This window comes from Manis javanica, chromosome 12 (genome assembly GCF_040802235.1).
Source record: "Manis javanica isolate MJ-LG chromosome 12, MJ_LKY, whole genome shotgun sequence".
Classification (NCBI taxonomy): Eukaryota; Metazoa; Chordata; class Mammalia; order Pholidota; family Manidae; genus Manis; species Manis javanica.
This window is the reverse complement of record NC_133167.1, coordinates 63,580,695-63,605,064: the sequence shown is the minus strand read 5'-3', so window position 1 is coordinate 63,605,064 and position 24,370 is coordinate 63,580,695. Positions and strand designations below refer to the sequence as shown.

At 41.5% G+C, this 24,370-nt stretch overlaps 1 protein-coding gene and 1 pseudogene across 3 annotated transcripts in view; one reads left to right on the top strand and one right to left on the bottom strand.

Annotated features, from left to right (window-relative positions):
• ERICH2 (glutamate rich 2) overlaps positions 1-24,370 on the top strand; it is an 87,733-nt gene that overhangs the window by 1,893 nt on the left and 61,470 nt on the right. The window lies entirely within an intron of this gene.
• LOC108400772 (small ribosomal subunit protein uS10-like) lies at positions 220-791 on the bottom strand (annotated as a pseudogene).

The window sequence follows — 24,370 nt, the reverse complement described above, 5'->3', positions numbered from 1 at the left end:
GTGTCCCTTAATCCCCTTTTCCCTCCCCTTGGTAAACACTAGTCCCTTCTCAGTGTCTGTGAGTCTGCTGCTGTCTTGTTCTGTCAGTTTTTCTTTGTTGTTACACTCCATAAATGAAAGTCATTTGTTATTTGTCTCTCTCCACCTGGCTTATTTCACAATGGTAAGATTTCTTTTCTCTTTATGGCTGAATAATATTTCATTGTGTGCTTATACCACTTCTTTTTTTTTTTAACTGATAACCAATTTATTAAAAAGGTTGATTTAAGCATTTGCAATGGTGACTTCAACCTCGACTCCTGGCTCAATACTGATGGAAGTAATCTGCTTTACAATCTCAGAAGGATTGTGCAAGTCAATGAGACGCTTGTGGATCCTCCCAGGCCCCCTCACAAGTCTTCGAACCTTCACCACAAGCTGTTTTTCTTGTAGTGATTCTCAGTCTTGGTAGGCATCCAAACCGGTCCTTTCGCTTTGAGGTTCTTTTCCTTTGCACCTCTTATCAAGTCAGTGCATACCTTCTCCAAAGACTTTACGTTGCGGCTAGTCAGAGTAATTCTAATTAAGTGAATCGCCACCTCCGGTTCCATGGGTGTCTTTCTAGTACCTTTAAAAGCCATGGCTGCGGCGCAGCTTCCTGACCGACTTGTTCCTCGGCAAGAGTGAACAGCAGTGAGTCAGGAGCAGGAGCGGGCGAAGCAGAGACCCACTACAGCGTCTACCGCGTCTTCTTCAAAGAGCTGTACCACTTCTTCTTTATCCATTCATCTACTGATGGACACTTAGGTTGCTTCCATATCTTGGCTATTGTAAATAGTGCAGCAGTAAACATACAGGTGCATATGTCTTTTCGACTCAGGGATCTTATTTTCTTTGGGTAAATTCCTAGGAGTGGAATTCCTGGGTCAAATGGTATTTCTATGTTTAGTTTTTTAAGGAACCTCTATATTTTGCTTTCCACAATGGTTGAGCTAGTTGACATTCCTACTAGCAGTGTAGGAGGGTTCCCCTTTCTCTGCTTCTCGCCAGCATTTGTTGTTGCCTGTTGTTTGGATGTTGGCCATCCTAACTGGTATGAGGTGATATCTCATTGTGGTTTTAATTTGCATTTCTCTGATGATTAGCAATGTGGAACATCTTTTCATGTACCTGTTAGCCATCCATGTTTCTTTTTTGGAGAAGTGTCTGTTCAGATCCTCTGCTCATTTTTTAATTGGGTTATTTGTTTTTTGGGTGTTGAGGCATGTGCATTCTTTTTATATTTTGGATGTTAACCCCTTATCAAATAAATCATTTACAAATATATTCTCCCATACTGTAGGATGCCTTTTTGTTCTACTGATGGTGTCCTTTGCTGTACAGGACCTTTTTAGTTTGATGTAGTCCCACTTGTTCATTTTCTATTTTCTACCCCTTGCCTAAGGATATGTTTTCAGGAAAAAGTTGCTCATGTTTATATTCAAGAGATTTTTCCGTGTTTTCTTCAAAGATTTTTATGATTTCATGACTTACTGTGGGGAAGCTGGGGTTCCTATGGCCAGGATCTTCATTGAACTTAAACCACTTGATGGTGTAACTGGCTTGTTGCTAAGCTACTGCTTCCACACCCATACGCAATGAGCTATTATTGCACTATATAGAGAGCTCAGCCCAGTGCTCTGGGCAGAGGCAGAGACGCTAGTGCTCAACCTACCACCAGGAGAACAAGCCAGATAATAAACTTGTTCACCCCGAAGAAACATTCTGCCATTTCACTGGTTACACTGAATCCATAGTGAACTGGCAGGGGGCTGAAACACATTGGCGAGACAATTCGTGAAGTCAGCAGGGTTCATTGTTGACCAAGGAAAAAGACTGCCCTTATGGGAGGGGTGCTTCAGCAGGCTGCCCCTGTGAATGGGGAGACAGTGAATTGTCCCCCAGTAGGTATGTGGTCTGAGGTGGCTTGTCTCCTAGAGGACTGGGCCCCACCCCAGGACTGGAGGCAAGTGAAGGTGATACCAGAGGCAGTAAGTATAGCCCTTGGTATCGTAAGTAGGTCTTTTGAGAGACAGAGTGCCTGTGAGGCAGAAGGACTGTGGGTTGGCTGCTTCTCACAGTATTAAAAGAGTCTACAGAAGAGAAGGACATGCTCCTGAAGAAGACCCAAGAAATGGCAGCATGAGAACGCAAGCTGCAAACTTCTGTGGATTCCCTGAAGAAGGAAATGGCATTAATGCAAGAGGAGGCAGCACGAGAATGCCAGCAGCAAGGTGCCGTTGAAGAAGTAAAAGATTCCTTATAGAATGAGACAGCAGTGCTGCCAGGTGCTCTGAAGGAGGAAAAGGCCATCCAGGAAAAAGATGAACTCCTGAGGGAAGCACAGGCGGAGGTGGCACGAGAACATCAGCTGTGAAGCATTGAGGTGAAGGTAAGAGAGCTGCTGAAAACTGAGCTAGCATTGTTGCGAGGCACAATAGAAAAGGTAAAGGTTATAGCAGAGTAGGCACTCGGGGAAGGGGAGAGAAAGGTGCCATCAGCCCCAGAAATGGAGGAGCTGAGGATGGATGAAGGGGTGGTGCTGAAGGCACTGACCCCTCCTGTTTTGAAAGCTTGCCCAGTGGTTGTAAAGAAAATAAAGACCCAGCAACTGAATATTCTCCAAGGAGAGGAGCAGCCCCCTCCACAGGTCGTGGAGCACTCTATGCTCAGCCCCTATACTCAGGCTGAGCTGGTGAACTTGGGCTCCTGGTTTAGGCAGAAGCCCTTGGAGTCAATATCAGCTTGGCTTCTGTGTCTGTGGGACTTTGGGGTGGATGGAGTTGTTCTGTCGGGATCAGAGATGGGAAAGCTGGCTTTCTTGATGGTTCAGCCCAACTTGAGGCAGTGATTACAAAGTGCACATCAGACCCCAGGGAGTCACTTCCTCTTTGATTGGCTTATGTCTGCACTTCATGCTGTGACCCAATCCGGGTGATCTACCATCCTCTCCTGTTAGATGGCAGACATATGCTGAGCTCCAACAGGTGCTACGGGAGCTAGGCATAAGAAATGCCGTCTATACTCCAGAGAATAATGGCCCAGATGAAGAGACTTTCACTACTGGGATGGGAAATATTGTGCTTCAGATGACTCCCACATCCCTCTCTGGGTCTCTAGTGGCCATTCTTTCCCCTCACTTAGGGCAGCCCATAAACAAGGTGATGCATACAGTAGCAGACTTAGGAAAGGCTGAAGCAATGAGAACATGGAAAGAAATAAGGTCTGCTACTCCCAAGAAGAATTTTAAAGGGCCCTTGTGAGGGTTATGAGGACCCAGATATTTGGGTGATTTAATATGGGCAGGAGCAGATGGAAAGAAATGAGATGGGAAGTCAGATAGTATCTTAGAAGAGCTACAGCAACAACTGAAACCAGAGTATCAGTTCCAGCCATTAAGATCAAAGAGGCAGAGGTCAGAGACAGAGCCACAAGTCTGGCCTGTGTGTTTGCAAGACTTCTTGCTGGAGAGTGAGCCAACCTCACTTGAGCCCACACAGGAAGATGATTGGGGAACACAGTTTGGCTGAGGAGAAGGTCGAGGTATCTACCCTGAGGAACTCGGGGGGACCAGAGGCCACATGTTCAAATAGCTATGCATTGGTCCCCAGTGGACATACTCTGGTGGCTCTGGTGGACACAGGGGCTGAATGTTCACTGATTCATGGTAACCCTGAGTGGTTCCCTGGGACCCCCACCATCATAGATGGATACTGGGGTAAGGCTCTCAGAGTCAAAAAAGCCCAAATCCCTTTGAGAATAGGGCATCTACCCCCAAAAGAGTATACCGTGTATGTATCTACTATACATATTTTGGGGAGTACATTTTGAGGATTGATATCCTGCAGGGTCTATGGTTGCAGACCACTGCAGGTGATTCAGACTGAGAGTACGTGTGGTGAAGGCAGTTCTGAGGGGACATGTTAGGCACCCACCCATAGCTTTGCCTGTGCCTCTGAGGGTGACTAATACCAAACAATGCAAAATGCCTGGAGGGCATAAAGAGATTGAAGAAACTCTCCAGGAACTGGAAAAGGGTTATTATAAAGCCCACCCATAGTCCTTTCAATTCCCCAGTGTGGCCAGTAAAAAAGCCAGATGGTTCCTGGTGTATGACTGTGGATTACAGAGAACTGAATAAAGTATACCCCCTTTGCATGCTGCTGTCCCCTCTATTGCAGGCTTGATGGATACCCTAAGCCATGAACTAGGAACATATCGTTATGTGGTAGATTTTGCTAATGCCTTCTTTTCTATTGACATTGAGCGGGAAAGTCAGGAACAGTTTGCCTTCATGTGGGAAGGATGGCGATGGCCTTTCACTGTCCTTCCACAGGGATACTCCACAGCCCCACCATCTGTCATGGACTTGTAGCCCAGGACTTGGGTACATGGGAGAAACCACCAACGGTGCAGCTGTACCATTATATTGATGATGTCATGCTCACATCCGATTCTCTTTCAGATCTAGAAGGTGCAGCACCTAGACTGCTGCAACATTTACAGGAGAAAGGATGGACTGTGAACAGCACCAAGGTTCAGGGACCTGGTTTGTCTGTCAAATTCTTGGGGGTCGTCTGGTTGGGTAAAACCAAAGTTATACCAGAAGCAGTTATAGATAAAGTCCAGACTTTTCCTACCCCTACAACTGTAGCATTGCTATGGGAGTTTCTGGGTCCTCTAGGCTACTGGAGAGTGTTTATCCCTCACTTGACACAAATTCTGAAGCCCTATACCATTTGGTATGAAAGGGTGTCAGGTGGGACTGGAATGAGACATGTGCATCTGCCTTTACTACAGCAAAATGGGCACTCAAGGCTGTGCAGGCCTTGAGTGTGATAGACCCATCAAGTCCCTGTGAGCCAGATGTTCATGTGACTGAAGACGGTTATGGCTGGGGTCTCTTGCAGCAGCTTGAATGAGCTCAACAACCTGTTGGATTCTGGTCACAACTCTGGAAAGGGACAGAGATACGATACACTTTGATAGTAAAACAACTGGCTGCCATGTATCACGCCTTGTTGGCCATAGAACCCATCACTGGAATGGCCCCAATAAAGGTAATAACCACCTATCACATCTTGTGGTGGGTACGCGAGTGGACCCAAAAGCCAAAGAGTGGTGTGGCACAAACACCCACTGTGGACAATTGGGGTACTTACCTCCAGCAGTGCAGTGCCCTCTCTAGTAGCTGCTTTAGTGAAGAACTCTAACACTTATTGGGGCCTGTGACATACTCTAGTGAAAAGTAGGAAGAACTTGCTTTTGAACCATTAGTAGCAGAGAGTCCCTGTTGGGAGGGAAGAGCCCCTATACCTGAAGATGCTTGGTACACAGATGGCTCCATCCCTGGGCAGCCCCCAAAGTGGAGGGCCATAGCTTTCCATCCTAAGACTAAGACAATATGGATGGAAGATGGTGAAGGGAAGAGCAGCTAATGGGCAGAGTTGTGGGCCACGTGTGACTTGTGATCAGCCAGGAGCCCTCCCCTATAGTTGCCTGCACTGACAGCTGGGCTGTCTATCGGGTCTTGACCCTGTGGCTACCAACCTGGTACCATGCCAAGTAGCTGGTTGCTCACTGAACCCTTCGGGGGCAAGAATTGTGGCAAGATTTATGGGCCTGTGGTCAGACTGAAATAATTACAGTATACTGTGTGACAGGTCATTTGCCACTAGCATCCCTAAGAAATGATGAGGCAGGTAAATTGGCCCTGATACTTTGGTTAGAAGGAAAGCCTGCCTCTGATGTAGCCCAGTGGTTACATCAGCATTTGTTGCATGTGGGGCAAAAGACAATGTGGGCTGTAGCCCATCAGTGGAGCTTGCCTTTGACCTTTGAAGAAGTTAGTAGAGCCTGGCAGGAGTGCATGATGTGCTCCAAAAGGGACTTAAACTGAGTTCCACAGCAACATGGGACAATAGCTAAGGGGCCTATATCCCTCATCAGGTGGCAGATAGACTATACTGGGCCTCTACCTGTGTCAGAGGATATTGGTATGCCATGATTTGTGTGAACACAGCTACTGGACATCTAGTTGCTTTTTCTACCCATTGTGCATACCAGTAGACGACCAAGAGGCTTGGAGCATCTCTTTGATGCCTATGGCCAACCACTGGTAATTGAGAGTGATCGGGGCACCCGTTTTACTGGACATACACTGCAAGAATGGGTGCAACACCTGGGAATCAAATGGAAGTTTCATGTGCCATACAATCCTACCACAGTAGGCATGATAGGCACAAGGCTTGTTAAAATCCAGACTAAAGTCAGATACCAATAGTCTGCAGGGTTGGTCAGTCCGTTTACGGACCGTACTTCAGCGTTTGAACGAGAGACCCCAAAAGGGAGCCCTGAGCCCCGTAGACATGTTAACACATCATGCTGCCTCCCCTATACAACTGCAAGTACAAACCAAGGAAGAATCACTGAAGCTCAGGTTCAGCCACCAGAATAACATCTTGCTGCCAGCACCAACTACACTGAACCCCAGAGACTCCATTGAGTGGACGTGGCCTTGGATCTTTTGACACATGGACCAACGATGGCTGGCTCTCCTGGCACCTTGGGGACAAGGCCTGGAAGCTAGCCTCCTCCATATTCCTGGAATAACAGCAGAGTGCCCCCCAAAGGTCACAGTAGTATATCCTGAATGGCCAGAAGGTAGGAGCATCTTACTGAGGAGTTTTGTTTTATCATTATTGCCAGTGCATGCACCTCTAGTAGCACTATATATAGACCCTTCAATAAACCCCATGGGGAAAGGGCTAAAAGTATGGTATACTAGACCTGGAAGGGACCCCCTTCCTGCTACAGTCCTATCACAGGACCACTCTCTTGCATGCATCCTACCTGATGGGTAAGATTTGCCTATGTTGGTGTCATTAAAATGTGTCTTATCACCCCTAAGGTGTTTGTGGATTAGGAACCTCCTCTGGCTTGAGGATTGTTATAATTTTTGTTACCTCTATCAAAATCTTGTTGTATCTTAATTTTTTTTATTATCTCTAAGTTGTTGTTATCCTCTGTTGATGTTGTGGAATCTGGTTACAGTGCTCCAGCTTTCTCGCACAGGGACCATTGTGGAAGATTGAGAGCATGTAAATTGTAAGACAACAATATTGGAGGGGTGGAGTGTGGGGAAGTTGGGGTTCCTGTGGCCAGGATCCTCACTGAACTTAAATCACTTGATGTTGTAACTGGCCTGTTGCTAAGCTACTGCTTCCACTCTGGTACGCAATGAACTATTATTGCACTATATAGAGAGCTTGGCCCAGTGCTCTGGGTGGAGGCAGAGACGCTAGTGCTCGACCTACTGCCAGGAGAACAAGCTGGGTAATAAACCCTTTCACCCCAAAGAAATGTTCTACTGTCATTTCTTCAGTCACACTGAATCCACAGCGAACTTGCTGGGGGCTGAAACCCATTGGTAAGACACATTCAGGTCTTGGATCCATTTCAAGTTTACTTTTGTGTATAGAGGTGGACAATAATCCAGTTTCATTCTCCTATATGTAGTTGTCCAGTTTTTCTAGCACCAGTTGTTGAAGAGGCTGCTTTTCCCCCTTGTATATTCATGGCTTCTTTATCAAATATTAATTGACCATATATGTGTGGCTTTATATCTGGGTTCTCTATTTTGTTCCACTAATCTAGTGGTCTATTCTTGTACCAGTACCAGATTGTTTTGATTACTGTGTATTTGTAGTAGAGCTTGATGATGGGGAGCATTATCTTCCCAGGTTAAATTTTCCTTCTCAGGATTGCTTTGGCTATTCAGTATCTTCTGTGGATCCATATAAATTTTAGAGCTATTCATTCTAGTTCATTTGAAGAATGCTGTCGGTATTTTGATAGGAATTGCATTGAATCTGTAAATTACTTTGGATGGGATATCCATTTTGACGATATTAATTCTTCCTATCCATGAGCACAGGATAGATTTCCATTTATTGGTGTCTTTAATTTCTCTCATGCATGTGATATTTTATTCCTTTTGATGCAATTGTAAATAGAGTTATTTTCCCAATTTCTCTTTCTCCTAATTCATTGTTAATATATAGGCGTGCAACAGATATCTGTGCATTAATTTTGTATCCTGCAACTTTGCTGAATTCAGTTATTACTTATAATAGCTTTTGGGTAGAGTCCCTAGGGTTTTCTATGTATATCATGTTGTCTGCAAACAGTTACAGTTTAACTTCTTCCTTACCAGTTTGGATGCTTTTATCTCTTTGTGTTCTCTGATTGCTGTCTTTAGGACCTCCAATATTATGTTGAATAACAGTGGGGAGAGTGGGTATCCCTGTGTTGTTTCCAATCTTAGAGGAAAAGCTTTCAGCTTTTGGCTGTTAAGTATGATGTTGGCTGTGGGTTTGTGATATATAGCCTTTATTATGTTGAGGTCCTTATCCTATACCCATTTTTTTGAGAGTTTTTATCATGTTTGGATGTTGAATTTTGTAAAATGCCTTTTCAACATGTATTAATATGGTCATGTGATTTTTGTCCCTTTTGTTGATAAAGTGCATGATATTGATTGATTTTCAAATATTGTACCATCCTTGCATCCCTGGAAAAATCCTACTTGGTCATGATGGATGATCTTTTTATTGTATTTTTGGATTTGATTTGCTAATATTTTGTTGAGGATTTTTGCATCAATGTTCATCAGGGACATTGGTCTAGAATTTTCTTTTTTTGTGGTGTCTTTGTCTGGTTTTAGTATTAGAGTGATGCTGGCCTCATAGAATGACTTTGGACATATTCTCTTCTCTTCTACATTTTGGAATACTTTAATAAGAATGGGTATTAGCTCTTTAAATGTTTGATAAAATTCAGCTGTGAAGCCATTGGGATAGGGATTTTGTTCTTAGGTAATTTTTTGATTACCAGTTTGATTTCAAGGCTGGTAATTGGTCTGTTCAGCTTTTCTGTTTCTTCCTGGGTCAGTCTTGGAAGGCTTTAATTTTTTAGAAAGTTGTCCATTTCTTCTTGGTTGTCCAGTTTATTGGCATATTATTTTACATTGTAGTCTCTAATAATTCTTTGTGTTTCCATGATGTCTGTTGTGATTTTTCCTTTTTCATTTGATTCTGTTTATGTGTGTACACTCTCTTTTCTTCTTGATGAGTCTGGCTAGGGATTTGTCTATTTTCTAATTTTCTCAAAGAACCAGCTCCTGGTTTCATTGATTCTTCGTATTGTTTTATTCTTCTCACTATTATTTATTTCTGTTTTGATCTTCATTGTGTCCCTCCTTCTACTGACTTTGGGTCCCATTTGTTGTTCTTTTCTAGATTCATTAATTGTGAATTTAGAATGTTTATTTGAGATTTTTCTCGTTTCCTCAAATAAGCCTGTATTGCTACATACTTTCCTCTTAGAAGTGCCTTTGCTGTATCCCACAGGTTTTGGGGTATTGAGTTGTTGTTTTCATATGTCTCCATATGTTGCGCTATGTCTGTTTTTATTTGGTTATTGATCCATTGATTATTTAGGAGCATGTTGTTAAGCCACCATGTGTTTGTAGGCTTTTTTATTTTCTTTGCATAATCTTTTTGTAGTTTCATACCATTGTGGTCTCAGAAGCTTGTTGCTATAATTTCAGTCTTTTTGAATTTATTGAGTCCCTTTTTATGGCCTTATATATAATATATTCTGAAAAACATTCCATGTACACTCGAGAAGAATGTGTATCTTGCTGCTTTTGGGTGGAGTGTTCTGTAGATGTCTGTTAGGTCCATGTGTTCTAATGTATTGTTCAGTGCCTGTGTCTCCTTACATATTTTCTGTCTCCTTGATCTGTCCTTTGATGTGAGTGGTGTGTTAAAGTCTCCTAAAATGAAAGTGTTGCATTTTATTTTCCCCTTTAAATCTGTTAGTGTTTGTTTTACATATTTAGGTGCTCCTATGTCGGGTGCATAGATATTTGTAATGGTTATATCCTCTTGTTGGACTGACCCCTTTATCATTATGTAATGTCTCTTATTAGTTTCTTTCATTTGAAGTCTATTTTGTCTCATAGACGTACTGCTGCTCCTGCTTTTTCTTCCTATTATTTGCTTGAAATATATTTTTCCATCCCTTGGCTTTTAGACAGTGTATATCTTTGGGTTTGAAATGAGTCTCTTGTAAGCAGCATGTAGATAGTTTAATTTTTTTTTAATTTTTATTTTTTTGAGAGGGCATCTCTCATATTTATTGATCAAATGGTTGTTAACAACAATAAAATTCTGTATAGGGGAGTCAATGCTCAATGCACAATCATTAATCCATCTCAAGCCTAATTTTCATCAGTCTCCAATCTTCTGAAGTATAATGAACAAGTTCTTACATGGTGAACAAATTCTTACATAGTGAATAAGTTCTTACATGGTGAACAGTACAAGGGCAGTCATCACAGAAACTTTTGGTTTTGATCACGCATTATGAACTATAAACAATCAGGTAAAATATGAATATACGTTTAATTTTTATACTTGATTTATAGGTGGATCCCACATTTCTCCCTTTATTATTATTATTATTATTATTATTATTATTTTAAATAAAATGCTGAGGTGGTAGGTAGATGCAAGATAAAGGTAGAAAACATAGTTTAGTGTTGTGAGAGAGCAATTGTAGATGATCAGGTGTGTGCCTGTAGACTATGCGTTAATCCAAGCTAGACAAGGGCAATAAAACATCCAGGGATGTAGAAGATTTCTCTCCAAACAGGAGGGGTGAGGTTCTAAGCTTCACCACTGTTGATCCCCAATTTCTCACCTGATGGCCCCCCTGCGACTGTGCCTGTCTTAGGTTGTTCCTCCCTTGAGGAATCTTACCCGTCTCTGGCTAACCAGTCATCTTCCGGGGCCATACAGGGAGATGTAAAGTTGGTAAGTGAGAGAGAAGCCATATTGTTTGAAAAGGTTAGCTTTTTACTTCTTTGCAGATTTATGCCCTGTGGCTTCTATGCCCAGCATTTGTCTTGAGGTATCCTTACCACTTGGAGGAATTATGATACTTGGTGAATTCGATATGAGGCACGAATTCTATTTAAGGGTTGTAATTAGGAAGGAAGAAGAAAAGCTATAGAGGTAGCAGATGGAAGAAAACATGGGAAGATTGATTATTTCTTTGACATAACTACTTGTAGAGTAACTTAAGCATGTATAGGTTTTAAACTACTAATAAATTGTGCACACACATTAACATAATAGGAATACAGTTACATAACCAAAGCAGATCTATAATTACCAGCCATCTCCAGTGAAGCCAAGAAAACCAGTTAGGCACCCTAGGCATTTGTGAAAATTTGTCTATGATATAATGGATATTGTCCAACTGTACCTGAACAGTCTGAGGGAAATCAGACAAATTAAAACAACCCATTCCTGGGAACTGTTCACATCCCATATGTTCTTTTAACAGTAGATAGTCTGTAGTTGTAAGATTTTGGAGCACTACAACTTGCACTTCTCCTAATTCTTGGTTGAGTTCTAACAGTCAAATTTGTTGTTTTACTGTATGCACAGGCCAGCTTAGATATCTCCTTCTTCATTCCAATGGCAAGTCCAGGAAATGGTGGGATGAATGCAGCTACAACTGCAGCATCATCTGGATCTTTGTTGAGGTTTTTTGATGATCATCTTCTGGTATGAGTCTTCCAGAGAGTGCTGATGTTGGAAGTTCTTCTTCATATCGTATCTTAGTTCATTTCCTGGGTAGCCAAATTAGGCTTTGATCTTCTGTATAAAAACAAACAGACCCTTTGCCCACACTTTGATATGCCCTTTATACCATTGTGTAGAACTCATTGGAGGTCACCACACAGGAACTGCTTTTTTTTTATTAAGAGAAATGAATATTATCAGAAAAGTGTACCTCCATAGCCGATCATCTGACACCCTTTAGGTGATCAAAATTAAGGATATTTAAAGCATGCGTTAGTCTCTGATTTACCATTAGTTTTATCCTATCAAGGAGTAATCCCCCTTTTCTTTCTTTCTTTCTTTCTTTTTTTTTTAATCTTTAATCTACACTTACATGAAGAATACTATGTTTACTAGGCTCTCCCCTATACCAAGTCCCCTCTATAAACCACATTACAGTCACTGTCCATCAGCATAGCAAAATGTTGTAGAATCACTACTTGTCTTCTCTGTGTTGTATAGCTTTCCCTGTTCTCCCAACCCCCCCTATGCATGCTAATCTTAATGTCCCTCTTCTTCTTCCCCCCCCCTTTATCCCTCCCTACCCACCCTTCCTCCCCAGTCCCTTTCCCTTTGGTACCTGTTAGTCCATTTTTGGGTTCTGTAATTCCACTGGTGTTTTGCTCCTTCAGTTTTTCCTTTGTTCTTATACTCCACATATGATTGAAATCATTTGGTATTTCTCTTTCTCTGCTTGGCTTATTTCACTGAGCATAATACCCTCCAGCTCCATCCATGTTGCTGCCAATGGTAGGATTTTCCCTTTTCTTATGGCTGAGTAGTATTCCATTGTGTATATGTACCACACCTTCTTTATCCATTCATCTACTGATGGACATTTAGGTTGCTTCCAATTCCTGGCTATTGTAAATAGTGCTGCAATAAACATAGGGGTACATCTGTCTTTCTCAAACTTGATTACTGTGTTCTTAGGGTAAATTCCTAGGAGTGGAATTCCTGGGTCAAATGGTAGGTCTGTTTTGAGCATTTTGATGCACCTCCATACTGCTTTCCACAATGGTTGAACTAATTTACATTCCCACCAGCAGTGTGGGAGGGTTCTGCTTTTTCCACAGCCCAGCCAACATTTGTTGTTGTTTGTCTTTTGGATGGCAGCCATCCTTACTGGTGTGAGGTGATATCTCATTGTAGTTTTAATTTGCATTTCTCTGGTAATTAGTGATGTGGAGCATCGTTTCATGTGTCTGTTGGCCATCTATATTTCTTTTTTGGATAACTGTTCAGTTCCTCTGCCCATTTTTTAATTGGATTATTTGTTTTTTGTTTGTTGAGGCATGTGAGCTCTTTATATATTTTGGACGTTAACCCTTTATCAGATCTGTCATTTACAAATATATTCTCCCATACTGTTGGGTTCCTTTTTGTTCTATTGATGGTGTCTTTCGCTGTACAGAAGCTTTTCAGCTTAATGTAGTCCCACTTGCTCATTTTTGCTGTTGTTTTCCTTGCCCGGGGAGATATGTTAAAGAAGAGGTCACTCATGTTTATGTCTAAGAGGTTTTTGCTTATGTTTTTTTCCACAAGGTTAATGGTTTCATGACTTACATTCAGGTCTTAGATCCATTTTGAATTTACCTTTGTATATGGGGTTAGACAATTGTCCAGTTTTATTCTCCTACATGTAGCTGTCCAGTTTTGCCAGCACCATCTGTTGAAGAGACTGTCATTTCGCCATTGTATGTCCATGGCTCCTTTATCAAATATTAATTGACCATATATGTTTGGGTTAATTTCTGGGGTCTCTAATCTGTTCCACTGGTCTGTGGCTCTGTTCTTGTGCCAGTACCAAATTGTCTTGATTCCTATGGCTTTGTAGTAGAGCTTGAAGTTGGGGAGTGAGATGCCCCCTACTTTATTCTTTTTCAGGATTGCTTTGGCTATTCGGGGTCTTTAGTGTTTCCATATGAATTTTTGAATTATTTGCTCCAGTTCATTGAAGAATGTTGCTGGTAATTAGAAAGGGATTGCATCAAATCTGTATATTACTTTGGATAGGATGGCCATTTTAACAAAATTAATTCTTCCTGGCCATGAGCATGGGATGAGTTTCCATTTGTTAGTGTCCCCTTTAATTTCTCTTAAGAGTGACTTGTAGTTTTCAGGGTATAGGTCTTTCACTTATTTGGTTAGGTTTATTCCTAGGTATTTTATTCTTTTTGATGCAATTGTGAATGAAATTGTTTTCCTGATTTCTCTTTCTATTGGTTCATTGTTAGTGTATAGGAAAGCTACAGATTTCTGTGTTTTAATTTTGTATCCTGCAACTTTGCTGTATTCCGATATCAGTTCTAGTGGTTTTGGAGTGGAGTCTTTAGGGTTTTTTATGTACAATATCATATCATCTGCAAATAGTGACAGTTTAACTTCTTCTTTACCAACCTGGATTACTTGTATTTCTTTGTTTTGTCTGATTGCCATGGCTAGGACCTCCAGTACTATGTTCAATAACACTGGGGAGAGTGGGCATCTCTGTCTAGTTCCCGATCTCAGAGGAAATGCTTTCAGCTTCTCGCTGTTCAGTATAATGTTGGCTGTGGGTTTATCATAAATGGCCTTTATTATGTTGAGGTACTTGCCCTCTATTCCCATTTTGTTGAGAGTTTTTATCATGAATGGATGTTGAATTTTATCAAATTCTTTTTCAGCATCTATGGAGATGATCATGTGGTTTTTGTCTTTCTTTTTGTTGATGTGGATGATGTTGTTGGATTTTCGAATGTTGTACCATCCTTGCATCCCTGGGATGAATCCCACTTGGTCATGGTGTATGATCCTTTTGATGTATTTTTGAATTTGGTTTGCTAATATTTTGTTGAGTATTTTTGCATCTATGTTCTTCAGGGATATTGGTCTGTAGTTTTCTTTTTTGGTGGGGTCTTTGCCTGGTTTTAGTATTAGGGTGATGTGGGCTTCACAGAATGAGTTTGGAAGTATTCCCTCCTCTTCTATTTTTTGGAGCACTTTAAGGAGAATGGGTATTATGTCTTCTCTGTGTGTCTGATAAAATTCCAAGGTAAATCCGTCCGGTCCTGAAGTTTTGTTCTTGGGTAGTTTTTTGATTACCGTTTCAATTTCTTTGCTCATAATTGGTTTGTTTACCTTTTGTGTTTCTTCCTTGTTCAGTCTTGGGAGGTTGTATTTTTCTAGGAAGTTGTCCATTTTTTCTAGGTTTTCCAGCTTGTTGGCATGTAGGTTTTCATAGTAGTCTTTAATAATTCTTTGTATTTTTGTGGAGTCTGTCATGATTTTTTCATTCTCATTTCTGATTCTGTTGATTTGTGTTGATTCTGTTTTTCTCTTAATAAGTTTGGTTAGTGGCTTATGTATTTTGTTTATTTTCTCAAAGAACCAGCTCTTGGTTTCGTTGATTTTTGCTATTGTTTTATTCTTCTCAATTTTGTTTATTTCTTCTCTGATCTTTATTATGTCCCTCCTTCTGCTGACTTTAGGCCTCATTTGTTCTTCTTTTTCCAGTTTCGATAATTGTGATGTTAGACTATTCATTTGGGATTGTTCTTCCTTCTTCAAGTGTGCCTGGATCGCTATACACTTTCCCCCTTAGGACTGCTTTCGCTGCGTCCCACAGAAGTTGGGGCTTTGTGTTGTTTTTGTCATTTGTTTCTATATATTCCTTGATCTCTATTTTGATTTGTTCATTGATCCATTGATTATTTAGCAGCATGTTGTTAAGCCTCCATGTGTTTGTGAGCCTTTCTGTTTTCTTTGTAGAATTTATTTCTAGTTTTATACCTTTGTGGTCTGAAAAATTGTTTGGTAGAATTTGAATATTTTGGAATTTACTGAGGCTGTTTTTGTGAGCTAGTATGTGGTGTATTCTGGAGAATGTTCCATGTGCACTTGAGAAGAATGTATATCCTGTTGCTTTTGGATGTAGAGTTCTGTAGATGTCTATTAGGTCCATCTGTTGTAGTGTGTTGTTCAGTGCCTGTGTGTCCTTACTTATTTTCTGTCTGGTGGATCTATCCTTTGGGGTGAGTGGTGTGTTGAAGTCTCCTAAAATGAGTGCATTGCAGTCTATTTCCCTCTTTAGTTCTGTTAGTATTTGTTTCACATATGCTGGTGCTCCTGTGTTGGGTGCATATATATTTAGAATGGTTATATCCTCTTGTTGGACTGAGCCCTTTATCATTATGTAGTGTCCTTCTTTATCTCTTGTTACTGTCTTTGTTTTGAAGTCTATTTTGTCTGATATTAGTACTGCAACCCCTGCTTTCTTCTCACTGTTGTTTGCCTGAAATATGTTTTTCCATCCCTTGACTTTTAGTCTGTAAATGTCTTTGAGTTTGAGGTAAGTTTCTTGTAAGCAGCATATAGATGTGTCTTGCTTTTTTTTATCCATTCTATTACTCTTTGTCTTTTGATTGGTGCATTAAGTCCATTTACATTTAGAGTGACTATTGAGAGATATGTACTTATTGCCATTGCAGGCTTTAGATTCGTGGTTACCAAACGTTCAAGGTTAGCCTCTTTAGTATCTTACTGCCTAACTTAGCTTGCTTATTGAGCTGTTATATACACTGTCTGGAGATTCTTTTCTTCTCTCCCTTCTTATTCCTCCTCCTCTATTCTTCATATGTTGTGTGTTTTGTTCTGTGCTCTTTTTAGAAGTGCTCCCATGTAGAGAAGTCCCATGTAAGATGCCCTGTAGAGGTGGTTTGTGGGAAGCAAATTACTTTAGCTTTTGCATGTCTTGGAATTGTTTATTCCCGACATCATATTTAAATGGTAGTCGTGCTGGATACAGTATCCTTGGTTCAAGGCCCTTCTGTTTCATTGCATTAAATATATCATGCCATTCTCTTCTGGCCTGTAGGGTTTCTGTCGAGAAGTCTGATGTTAGCGTGATGGGTTTTCCTTTATAGGTGACCTGTTTCTCTCTAGCTGCCTTTAAAACTCTTTCCTTGTCTTTGATCCTTGCCACTTTTATTATTATGTGTCTTGGTGTTGTCTTCTTTGGATCCTTTCTTTTGGGGGTTCTGTGTATTTCCGTGGTCTATTCGATTGTTTCCTCTCCCAGTTTGGGGAAGTTTTCAGCAATTATTTCTTCAAAGAGACTTTCTATCCCTTTTCCTCTCTCTTCTTCTTCTGGTACCCCTATAATACAGATATTGTTCCTTTTGGATTGGTCACATAGTTCTCTTAGTATTGTTTCGTTCCTGGAGATCCTTTTATCTCTCTCTATGTTGGCTTCTATACTTTCCTGTTCTCTGGTTTCTATTCCTTCAATGTCCTCTTGCATCTTATACATTCTGCTTATAAATCCTTACAGGGTTTGTTTCACTTCTGTGATCTCCTTCCTCACATCTGTGATCTCCTTCTGGACTTCATCCCATTGCTCTTGCATTTTTCCCTGCATCTCATCCCTTTGCTCTTGCATTTTTCTCTACATCTCCATCAGCATGTTCATGATTTTTATTTTGAATTCTTTTTCAGGAAGATTGGTTCGATCTGTCTCCTCAGGTGTTGTCTCTCTGATCTTTTTCTGCCTGTAGTTTTGCCTTTTCATGGTGATCGAGATAGTTTGCAGAGCTGGTATGAGTGACAGCTGGAAGAGCTTTCCTTCTTGTTGGTTTGTGGCCTTCCTCTCCTGGGATAATAGCGACCTCTAGCTTGTGCTGGGCAGCTGTGTGCAGACAGGGCTTCTGCTTCCTGCCTGGCTGCTATGGAGTTTATCTCCACTGTAGCTGTGGGTGTGGCCTGGCTCATGCTGCTGCTCCAAAACGGTGGTGCCCCTTTGGAGGGGGAGCGGCCTCGAGGCTATTTATCTCCATAAAGGGCCTCTGTGCTCCCTGCTGCCCAGGGGGTTATAGTGCCCAGAGATCCCCAGATTCCCTGCCTCTGGACCAACTGTCCTGCCCTGCCCCTTTAAGACTTCCAAAAAGCACTCACAGAAAAAAAAAAAGGCCACTCCCATTTCTTTGTGATCGGTGTCGGCCTCAGGCACCTGCTCACCGGTCCTGCCGCCCTGTTTCCCTAGTATCCAGGACCCCACGCATGCACCGTGTCTGCGCTCTGGTCTGGATGGCTGGGTCTGCGTGTTCAGCAGTCCTGGGCTCCTTCTCCCTCCCTGCTGACTCCTCTCCACCCGCCGGGTGCTGGGGGAAGGGGCGCTTGGGTCCTGCCGGGCCAGGGCTTGTATCTTACCCCCTTTGTGAGGCGCTGGGTTCTTGCAGGTGTGGATGTGGTCTGGATGTTGTCCTGTGTCCTCTGGTCTCTATTTTAGGAAGAGTTGTCTTTGTTATATTTTCATAGATAAATGTGGTTTTGGGAGGAGATTTCTGCTGCTCTACTCATGCTGCCATCTTCGCTTCGCCCCCTGGTTTCATTTTTTTATCCATTCAGTGACTCTTTGTCTTTTGACTGGTGTATTCAGTTCATTTACATTTAAGTTGATTATCATAGGTATGTACTTATTGCCATTGTAGGCTTTAGATTTTTGGTTACCAAAGGTTCAAGGATAGCTTCCTTATTAACTAACAGTCTATGTCAAATCACTTATTACTCTATTTCAAGCACAATCTAAAGGTTCTTTTTTTTCTCTCCCTCTTCATCTTCCTCCTCCACTCTATATATTAGGTATCATATTCTGCACTCTTTGTTGTTTCAGCCCTTGACTAACTTTGTGAGTAGTTGATTTAATTTCATATTTGCTTAGTAATTAATTGTTCTTCTACCTTTACTGTGGGTTTATATTCTCTGGTGAAAGCTCTTTAGCCTTAGGAGCATCCATCTAGAGGAGTCCCTTTAAGAGATCCTGTAGGATTGGTTTAGTCATAGTGAAACTACTAAATTTGTTTCACATAATAAAGATCCTAACCTCAACTTTTGCTTATCTGGAAATGCTTTTAATCCCTGCTTCAAATTTAAATGATAATCTTGCTGGTACAGTATTCTTAGTTGGAAGCCATTCTGTTTCATTACATTAAATATATCATGGCTCTCTCTTCTGTCCTGTAAGTTTTCTGCTGAGAAGTCTGCTGATAGCCTGATGGGGTTTCCTTTATAAGTGATCTTTTTTCTCTCTCTGACTGCTTTTGGTACTTCCTCCTTGTCCTTGATCTTTTCCATTTGAATTATTATGTGTCATGTGTCTCGGTGCTGTCTTCCTAGGGTTCCTTTTGTTGAGTGACTTTTCTTTCTGCTTTCATTAACTGAGAGTCCATTTCCTTCCCTAGATTGGGTAAGTTTTCAACAATAATTTCCTTAAAGAGAGTTTCTGTCCCTTTGTCTGTCTCTTCTTCCCGTACCCCTGTACTGCAAATGTTCCATTTGGATTGATCACACTGCTCTCTTATTATTCTTTCATTCCTAGAAATCCTTTTTCTCTCTGTTCCTCAGCTTCTTTGTTTTCCTGTTTTGTAATTTCTATTTCATTTACTGTCTCCTCTACATGATCTAATCTACTTTTAAATCCCTCCATTGTATATTTCATCTTAGGTACTGTATTCTTCAGCTCTGAGTGGCTTTTTTTCAGAATTTCTATCTCTTTGTTAAAGCCCCCCCCCCCGAGATCTTGAATACTTTTCTGTAAATCTGTGAGCATGTTTATGACTTTTGTTTTGAGATCTTTATCAAGAAGATTGGTGATTTCATTGTCACTATCCCTCTTTCTGGTGTTTTGTCTTGTATTTTCGTTTGGACCAAATTCCTCTGCCTCTTCATTTTTTTTAGTGTTTGTTATGGGATAATAGATTTGTGTAGGAGGTATTGTCTAGTGCCCAGAAGCTCAATTTCCTGTGCAGAAGCCCCAGCTGTTGGCATGGAATGGGTGCAGTACCTTTCTGCCTTGCTCATAGTGATCTGATTTTAGGTGGGCTGTGTTTTTCCATAAACTGATCATGGGAGTGGGGAGAATACTCTCTGGAGCTGCTGTGGGCAGAGCTGCCATCCTTCTGGCATCTTGCTCTGGCAGGGACTGCTGGCATACAGCACTGGTGCCTGACATCACCGGCACCTGCTAGGAGGAAAGAGCTCCTGTGGCTGGCTCTTTCACACAGCTCCAAACTGGGCTGAGCAGGCTTCAGGTTCTCCCCCTGCCTACCTGGTAACAAAGTCTTATTTACCTGGGCAGGTTGCACACTGCTAGGAGCCTCTGGGATGTGTTGCCATCAAGGGGAATGGGAGTGTCTGAAGCTCCTGAGGGTTCCCAACCTGAGGGCTGAAGGCAGGCTGGGGAGGTATTGTCCGCCTGACCTTTCTCCTAAACAGAGAGCACTGTGCAATTCTTACCCTTCTGGTGCCCCTCTCACTGCTGAGAAATCTTTCAAACTGCCTGCTTTGCTTTCTTTCTCAAGGGGCTGGTAAAGTGTGCCTGTTCTCCACAGGCAGCTGGGTTCTCAGCCTCTCTGACTATTCTGCCCATCTCTGTTGTCAAGACCCACCAGTCACAGTCACCAGGGTACCATGCAATGTGGACTCATGTTCCCAGAGCAGATCTCTAGGGCCAAGTGTTCAGCAGTCCTGGTCTTCTACTTTCTCCCCATTCCATTCCTCTTCCTCCTGCCTGTGGGCCAGGGTGGGGTGAAGCCTTGTGTCCTGCTGGATTGCAGCTCTGCCCCTTTGCCCTTTTATGTAGGCTCTTCCCTTCTTCCCCAGATGTAGGTAGTCAGTTCTGCAGTCTTCAGGTTGATTTCAGGCCTAGTTGTATTTGGTGTATTTTTGTGTTCTATGTGATTTTGGGAGGAGGTTTTTGCCTTGCCTTTCCTACACTGCCATCTTTTTCCCAGAATGTAGGTACTTTTAGATACGAATGTAATTGATAGATTATCATTGAAACCATTTTTATACACATTTGAGGCTGTGCAATGAAGATTGCCCTCATGTTCAATTGTTTCCCTACCAGTACTCCTCGAGGCAGTAGAATGGTGCTTAATTAGCTGTCTCATCACCAACACAGTACAAGCCTGTTGCTGTCTATTCATTCTTTGCCTGTTCGGATACACTATAACTTACAAAAACAAATAGAACAAAAGAAAATAATTTCACAAATGGAATAGAGGAAAAAATGTCTTCCAATATTACAGGAGAAGTCTAAAATGAAAATTTTGTGAAATCTGAATTTTTAATGTTGATAATTCATTTTATAAAAGTTTTTTGAAAGTTGTAGAATCTATATAAAACCTGTTTGTCCCTATTGGCTGCTGGTTAGTGAACACTTACCTAGAGGAGTGGGGCGTGAGATGTTTTACATTCTTTTTTCAGTGTAAGTCTTTATAATATGGTATCCATATCTCAGATTGAACTAATCACATTTCTACTCTATTTTACTTATTTTCTTCCCTGATCTTTATTATGTCCCTCCTACTGACTTTGGGTTTCATTTGTTCTTTTTCTAGTTTCTTTAACTGTGATTTTAGACTCTTTATTTGGGTTTATTTGAGTTCTTGTTTTGTGAAATAAGCCTGTATGGCTATGTACTTTCCTCTTAGAATTGCCTTTGCTGCATCCCACAGATTTTGGGCTCTTGTCTTTTTGTTTTCTTCGTGTAATTTATTTCTAGTTTCATTGTGTTCTGAGAAGCTGCTTGATAAAATTTCAATCTTTTTGAATTTATTGAGGCTCTTCTTGTGGCCTAGTATGTGGTCTATTCTGGAGAATGTTCCATGTACACTTGAGAAGAATGCGTATACTGCTGCTTTTGGATGGAATGTCCTGTAGATGTCTGTTAAGTCCATCTGGTCTGGTCTGGTTCAGTGCCTGTGTTTCCTTACTTATTTTATGTCTGATTGATGTGTCTATTGATATGAGTGCTGTGTTGAAGTCTCCTAAAATGAATGCATTGCAATCTATTTCCTCCTTTAATTCTGTTAGTATTTGTTTCAAATATGTAGGTGCTCCTATGTTGGGTGCATAGCTATTTATAATGGTTATATCCTCTTGTTGGACTGACCCCTTTATCATTATGTAATATCCTTCTTTGTCTCTTGTTACTTTCTTTGTTTTGAAATCTATTTTGTCTGATGTAAGTACTGCTACTCCTGCTTTTTTCTCCCTATTATTTGCATGAAATATCTTTTAACATCCCTTCACTTTTAGTCTGTATATGTCTTTGATTTTGAAATGAGTCTTTTGTAGGCAGCATATAGATGGGTCTTGTTTCCTCATCCATTCTGCTACTCTATGTCTTTTGACTGGTGCATTCAGTCTATTTACATTTAAGGACAAAAATGGCAGTAAATACATTGATAGATATGTACTTACTGCCATTTTTAATTGTTTTCTGCTGTTTTTTTTGTCTCCTCTCTGTTCCTTTCTTCTTTTATTCTTCTCTTTTTATTGATGGTTTTCTTGTTATTGATGGTATTATAATTGGATTTCTCTCTTTTAAATTTATTTATTTTTTTATGTGTTTGTTTATTGCAGACTTTAGTTTTGTGGTTACCAAAGGTTCAAGGATAGCTTCTTTACTATATAATAGTCTATCTTAAATTGCTGAATACGCTATTTCAAACACAATCTAAAGGTACTTTTTTCTGCTTCTTCCTTCTCCACACTTTTCTTATTAGATGTCATAATCTGCCTTTTTGTGTTATCCCTTGATGAATTTTGTGTATAGTTCATTTTCTCCTTTTGTTTTGTTTTAATTTTATACTTGCTTGGTAATTAGTTGTTCTACTACCTTTACTGTGGGTGTATATTCACTGGTGAAAGCTTTTTAGACTTAGGGCCATTTCCATCTACAGCAATCACTTGAATGTATCATGTAAAACTGGCCTAGTGGTGGTAAATTCCTTCAACTTTTGTTTATCTGGAAATTGTTTAATCCCTGCTTCAAATTTAAATGATAATCTTGCCAGGTAGAGGATTCTTGGTTGGAGCTCCTTCTGTTTCATTGCATTAAATATATCATGCCATTCCCTTCTAGCCTGTAGAGTTTCTGTTAAGAAGTCTACTGATAGCCTGGTGGGATTTCCTTTATAAGTATTCCTTTTTCTCTCTCTGGCAGCTTTCAACACATACTCCTTATCCTTGATCTTTGCCATTTTATTTATTATATGCCTTGGTGTTGTCTTCCTGGGGTTCCTTTTGTTAGGGGATCTCTGTGCTTCCATTACCTGAGTGTCTATTTCCTTCTCCAGAATGTGTAAGTTTTCAATGATTATTTCCTTAAAGAAAGTTAGTATCCCTTTGTCTCTCTCTTCTCTTTCTGGTACCCCTATCATGTGAATTTGTTTTTTTTTTGGATCGGTCACATAGCTCTCTTAATCATTTTTTCATTCTTAGAGATCCCTTCTTCTCTCTGTTCCTCAGCTTCTTTGTTTCCCTGTTCTCTAATTTCTATTTACCATCTCCTGTACATGGTCTAATCTACTTTTAAATCCCTCCTTTTATGCTTCATTTCAGATACTGTGTTCTTCAGCTCTGAGTGGCTCTTTTTCAGGTTTTTTGTCTCTTTGTTGAAGTCCTCCCTGAGATTTTGAATACTTTAAATCCAGTAATGTGTTTGTGACTTTCATTTTGAAATCTTTATTGAGAAGACTGGTAATCTCTGTTTCATTTATCCCTCTTTCTGGGGTTCTTTCTTGCAGTTTTGTTTGGATCACATTCCTCTACCTCCTCATTTTGCCAGGGATTCTGTGTTTTTTCCCTTGTAGATGGCTCTGCTATGCTTTCTGGTTTAAAGAGTAATAGCTTTATGAAAAAGGTTTGCTGCGCTGCCCAGAAGCTCAAGATTCTTTACTCTCCAGTGCCTGGCTCTATTTTGTGTTGGCCCCGGCTGTTGGCATGCTGTGGGCAGTGCCACCTTTCTGTCTGGCTTCTGTAGTGGTCTGAGTCTGGGTGGGAAGTTTTCTTGAGCTGCTGCCTTTGTGACCAGCTCAGGAATCTCTGTTGAGCTTGCTGTGGGTGGAGCCACCCTCTGCCTAGCCTACAGAATGGCGGCGCTGCAGGGTAAATGGGATGGGGAAACCAATGTGCCTCAGCCGGGCACACAGCACTGGCTTTGGACACACGCAGTGAAGAAGACGCTCTTGGAGCTGGCTCCTCCAGGCACCTCTCTGGTTGGGCTGAAATGGAGCCAAGCAAGCTGAGAGAGTCTCCATCTTTCAGGCAGCAAAGTCTGGTGCTGCTGCTGGGCCAAGTGGGTTTGTTCCCAGCAGCATGTGCATGGAGGTACCTCATGGCTGCATTGAGAGCAACGGGGATGGAGTGTCTGGGGCTCCTGAGAGTTCTCTATCTGTTGGGCCAAGGGCAGGCTGGGGAGGTATCCTCCACATGCCCTTCCTTTGGAGGAGAGAGTTCTGTCCAACTCTCATCCACGCTGGTACCCTTCCCACTGCTGGCAAGTCTTTCAAACTGTTGTCTTTGCTTTGGGTCTCAGGACTGGTGGAGCATGCCTTCCCCCCACAAGCAGCTGGAGTCTCAGCCTTCCAGAGTGTTCTGCCTGCCCCTGGGGTCCAGCCCTGCTAATCACCGGAAACCAATGTGATGTGGGCTTGTGCTCCTGGAGCTGATCTCCAGAGGCAGGTGTGCAGTGCTCCTGGGCTTCTATCCCCTCCCCGCTCCATTCCTCTTTCTCTTGTCTGTAGGCTGGTGTTGGGGGAGGGTTTGGGGCCAGCTCGATCTCAGCTTTGCTGCCTCACCATTTTCTGTGTGGTCCTTCTTCCTCAGGGTCT